This window comes from Meleagris gallopavo, chromosome 4 (assembly GCF_000146605.3).
Source record: "Meleagris gallopavo isolate NT-WF06-2002-E0010 breed Aviagen turkey brand Nicholas breeding stock chromosome 4, Turkey_5.1, whole genome shotgun sequence".
NCBI classification, from domain to species: domain Eukaryota; kingdom Metazoa; phylum Chordata; class Aves; order Galliformes; family Phasianidae; genus Meleagris; species Meleagris gallopavo.
Genome location: NC_015014.2, coordinates 5,467,975 through 5,473,607, shown reverse-complemented (window position 1 = coordinate 5,473,607; position 5,633 = coordinate 5,467,975).

Sequence of the window (5,633 nt, the reverse complement as noted above, 5' to 3'; positions counted from 1 at the left end):
ATTCAATTAAGACTTCAACATGCAGGTTTTGAAGTGGAAAAAATAGTAATAAAAAAAAGGTTAATTTATGAAAATTCTATATAACAATATAGTAGACCATTTTTCTCAAGCAAATAGTGTGACGTTTTGAAGTTCAATTAGCAATCAGCAGAACCATAATGAGCTGGAAAGGAGACTTCTGTGTTTTCAGCATCCTTTTTGTATGTTTTAATAAATGCTTTGAGTTCAACAAATATAAATAGAAATGGAATTACAATTTTTAAGATATGGTCATATATATTAGATATATATATATATATATATACTGCGATTCACAAAGTCTTTCAATACTGTTTAAGAAGTCAGGTACTCAAGCTGTCACAAACAGTCAGAAATGTCATTTTCAGCAGCAGCTGTGCATTCTGTCACCAGCTACTTTCACACAACATAATAGACCAATGGCAAGCATACTTTCTGACTTCTCTATTAACAGGGCACTGCAGGCGATGGATAAATGGGAGCCTGTTCTTCCATGGCAACCAGAGAAATGCATGAGAATTTAAGAAATAAGATAAAATAAAGGAAGGTAATCCACTCCCTGATACAAATGAATCACTACTCTTCAAAATCTGGTCCCTGTATTGCTTAGGGGAAACAAGTTATTGCCGTGGTTTATTACCTGTTTTACAGTTGTAAGTTATTAAGAGATCAATAAAGTACAGGACAATTTACTATTGACAAAATTGTTTATCTTTTCAGTCACAAAATACTCTGAGGTAGCATTGAAGTAAATGTGTCATTTATAATCCAGCAAACATCTAGGGCAATATAATTCCTGGATAACAGATTCAGATACCAAGAACTCACTGCCTACTACCAACACTCATTTACTGCATGCATGATTTGGAATTCATGAAGTCTTAAAGACTTAATTAATGATCACCATCTTTTATCTCCAGAAAATTATTATTTGTTATGAAATGACATTCATAAGAATCCATATGCTCTTGAGAACTAAGTCAATTGTTTATGTGGCATTAAGAAAAAAAAAAAACAAAGAAGCATGGTTAATGCATAGATCCAAGTAAGAATCATCCGCAAAAGTTTTGTGAATGCATTTGCAGCCTGTCATGTATTCGTTTCAGAACATTACATCATTAATTACTCTCTTACAATCTCTACTAGAGATCATTTGTTACTTTGTTCTCAAACATTCTGAAAGTAGCAAATCTTTTCCTCTGTTTGCAAGTATTTTTGAAGGTATTTTTTTTTAAATGTGTAGCAGTACTTTTCTAAGTTGTACTATGGATACAACACTGCAACAAAAAAATCGCTTTACTAAGTTACTTGATAAATTTGAGTTCATGCTTAAAGTATTTCCCAATCTTGGCTGAAAGTCCTTATCTTCACTTAAGACTTCATTAGCTTTTAGCATTTGAATCAATCTTCTGTTCCATCTTAAAACAACACAGAAGAGACATCTTAAAGCAATTACAAACACATATCTAAGTTCACAGGATCAGCTCACTCTCCAATACAAGCATGGAAAATATTAGAGTGACTTAGCTAAATGTTTTGTATTATAAAATAATATCGTTGCCCAAAAGTCTTCATTTACTTGATATATCTACACAGTAAAATGACTAGTTCTTGATTTCACTTCAGATCTGCATAGGTAATGGGTGATTTTCCCGAAAGGAGAAGAGCCAGAGAGCCTGCACACCTGAGAGAGTATAGAAATAAATATCAGGAAGCTAAAATTGTAATTAACTCCAAGACAAACTTCTTCAGTGAGTTTTACCTAAATAAGACCACTTTACATGTGCTACCAAAGCAATTAGACTCTTGTTCTGCAGGTAATTTTATTATTTCTATAAAACTATTTCTATTACATGGGAAACCTATTGTAAGGGAAACCTTACTGCCATTATCACTAAAATCTCCTTAAAGAAAAGAGAAGCAGGGAAGAGGTTTTGCTCTGTGAAGTGATATGGACTGTTAGTGTTTTACCTGGAATAAAAATTAGTACTTATTACTAGCAAACTTATAGATAATTGTCTGCTGCACTACAATGACTGAAATTCTCCAAACATAAAGGAAAGAAAATTGATCAAAATTCTAACATTAAAATTTTAATGTTAGAGACAGAGTCAGTGTGTGTCCAGAGATACACAAAAATGATCCAAGGGAGAGAATAGCTCCACAGGGAGGACAGGCTGAGAAAGCTGGGGCTGTTCAGCCTGGAGAAGAGAAGGCTCTGGGGAGACCTAAGAGCAGCTCTTGAATGGACATGTTTAATACACATACTGCCACTTCAGAAAATCTTCCCTAAGAGTTCCGAGAGCCCAGCCAGTACATACAAGAGAACACTCACTCTTCTAAGGAAATAGCATCTCAAAAGTATGAAGGCAGCTCTCGCGCCTGATCTATAAGCACACAATGCCTGGAGCATTGTTACACTCTGAACATTTTTTGTAATTGAACCCAACAGCAGAAACACTAGTACGGACCCTTCTGGTGGATTAAGGAGGCATCCTGCAACCGTTTTGCTACTACCTTAGGAATAACTCCAAAATAAAGCCATTAAAACAATCCAGTTGGCAAACAGAAAATTGATATAGAAGAGTTCAAAGAAATCTATATTCTTTCTCACATTTTGTTTACTCGTGCTCTTCAGTTTTATAACACTTTTTAAAAGGTCCCTAGAAGCCTTCTAAACAGACTCACCAGATTTAATCTATTCCATATTACTCAGGTCTTCTTTCACAGAAGCGAAGCCTGAAAATTGAGGTACTTACAGCTAGCTTTACACAGAGCTCCCTGCAGAGTGACTCCTACCCTCACCCTAGAGCCTGTATAGAAGAGAACTCTAATTAAGAGCCTAACAATGCAGTCAGACATTTAACCTGAGATATCCTCTTCAAAAAATACCATCTCCCTAAGAGCCCGATTTGGAAACCTGCTCAGAGAAATTTGCTTTAAATCCATCCTTAAAAAACACACCTAACCTCTTCTGCAGTGGGAAAGAGTTCACTAAGAAAGATTGTTGTTAATCATTTTCTTCCATTAAACACTGCCAACATCACTAATCTTACTCGTTTGCTCACAAATTTCATACTCGTTATAGAACTCGTGAATTTTTATTCTTCAGTGCAACTAGGGAACGGATTATTCTGCTTGAGATCAGTGTAATTACATAGAACTTGGCAGAGAACTTTGGTATCCTTTTCTTTCTTGTTAATTCAGTCTTTAGCCTGAAGTTGGACAACCACTATTTGGCAGTAGAATACCAGCAAAATCCAATTTTTCACAGATCTGTTAGAGCTCTTGTAGTTGGGCAAACATATGAGATTGCTGTGTCTGTGAACCCAGTTAGTTTAATTCCTGTAACCTATAGTGTCAGTTCTTTGGCTTGCCCACTACTCTTATACATAAGCCATTTCTACATGCCATCTGTTTGTGAAAATGAAATTTTGCAGAACAACTCACCAACTGTATGTGTTCAGACATGCTCTTCCAGACTCATCAATAAGGATATTCTCTTCTGGTGTTGTGCTTTGGGTTACCAATTAATCATTTCAAAGACATATGACAGCTGAATCAAACAGTACAGAAACCACGTAAAGATTTTTTAAAAAGGAAAAACCTCCAGGCTTTAACCAGTGCAAGAAAAAAAGATATAATTATCCAATTCAACAAAACAAACAGAACACTTGCATGCATCTCTTATAATATTCAATACATGTTTTTAATGAGAAAAAGAGTAAAATTTGATGTAACCAGATGACATTTAACTACCTGACTTCTAGTAGATTGAAGACCATTTAGGTATATACATGATCTTGAGAATCTATAGAGTGTCTAAATACTAAGAGGCACTTATTAAGACAGAAAATAGAGCGTCAATAATGGATCCTATAAGTAGTGAAACTTGTAAATCCAAACCTACAGAGGCATTTTAGACATCTGATTCTTACCTAATCATGCGAGTTAGGAGCCTATAAGATTTCATACATGCCTATCTAGCCTACAGCCCTTGGGCCACATGCATCCCTGGAAGCTCATACTGCAGCCACTCCCTGCTCTGTACCATCATGGTGGTGGCTCTGTCCTGGTGTACACCCATTACTCAGGAGCAATCGAATCATCAGTAAATGATTGGCACTATCTGTGCTGGAGCCAAGGGACAGGAAGGGCACAACTGTGCTGACTGCCTCTCGTACCCATCATGTACACGTGGCATGCGCTCGGGCCACTAGGTGAGAAAAACGCAGTGACTGCCAGTACTAACATTTCAATCTACATCATGGCATCTCAGAAGAAAACAGAAACCAAAAAAATTGTGGATTAAGGAAGAGTGTTCAAGGAAAAATGGACAGATGAGTAATTTTTTGTCAAGACAAATAACATGGCACTACGCTTAATTTGTAAGGAAACAGCGCCAATTTTCAAAGATCACAATTGAAAAATACATTATCTGCAGAAACATTGCCAAATTTGATGCATATCAAGGAATTCTTGTTGAAAACAAAATAGCAAAACTGAAAACAAATCTGTCATCTCAACAAAATCTTTTCCAAAAAGTTAAAACTCAAACAGACTCTGTTATGTGATTGCTAAAAGAATCAAAGCTATTTCCCGATGGTGAATTTATTAAGCAATGTATGGAAAGCATGACAGATATAATGTGTCCTGATAAAAAGGAAGACTTTTCCAAAATCAGTTTGTCTCACCAGACTGTAGACAGGCAAACTCAAGAAACAGGAAAATCTAACAAAGTAAATTTGGAGAGTAAAGCTGTTTATTTCAGATTTTATGCTTGGGAAACAGGTGAAAGTACAGGTGCCACAGATACAGCTCAACTTGCCATTTTCATTAAAGGTACTGATAAAAATATAACATCACTGAAGAAATGGTTTCTTTGGCGCTACTGAAAGGCAAAACTAAATTTCTTGATTTGTATGGAGCCATAAACACTATGTCAAAGCAATTTTTTTCAAATCTTGTCAACACATCTGGTATAGCTACTGATGGTGTCTCAACAATGGTCAGTAAAAAAGAGAGACTTATTAATAGAAGATGATGAAATTGCTACCAGCAACTCACATTCAATGAAATATCACTGCATTGTACATTAAGAAAATTGATGTGAGAAAGCTTTAAAGCAGATAATGTCACGCAAATCATCATCAAATTATGAATTTCATAAAGTCCAGTGGATTGAACCATGTTGTTTATGGGGTCATCGCTTATTTTTCTGAAGGAAGGAGGCTAAGTTGGGGTAAAATGCTAAAAAGATTTTATGATTTGTGAATTGAAATCAAGTCATTTATGGAATCCAAAGGAAAATTTGTACCAGAACCTGAAGATGAAAAATGGCTCCCAGATTTTGCATTTTCAGTGGATTTAACTACTCATTTAAAGGAGTTACATATGCACCTTCAAAGCAAAAATCAACTTATCTGTCCTAGGTTTCAAACCATAATGGCATTTGAAATTAAACTTAAATTATGGCAAGCTCAAGTTATACAAATAATAACTTAATGAACTTTGATGTGTTGGCAAAACACAGTCCCGTGAACAGCCTCGCTTTCAATTTTGATAAAGGAAATGATAACAGGCTTCAAGATTTCCAAAAAAGGACCTCATTTTTT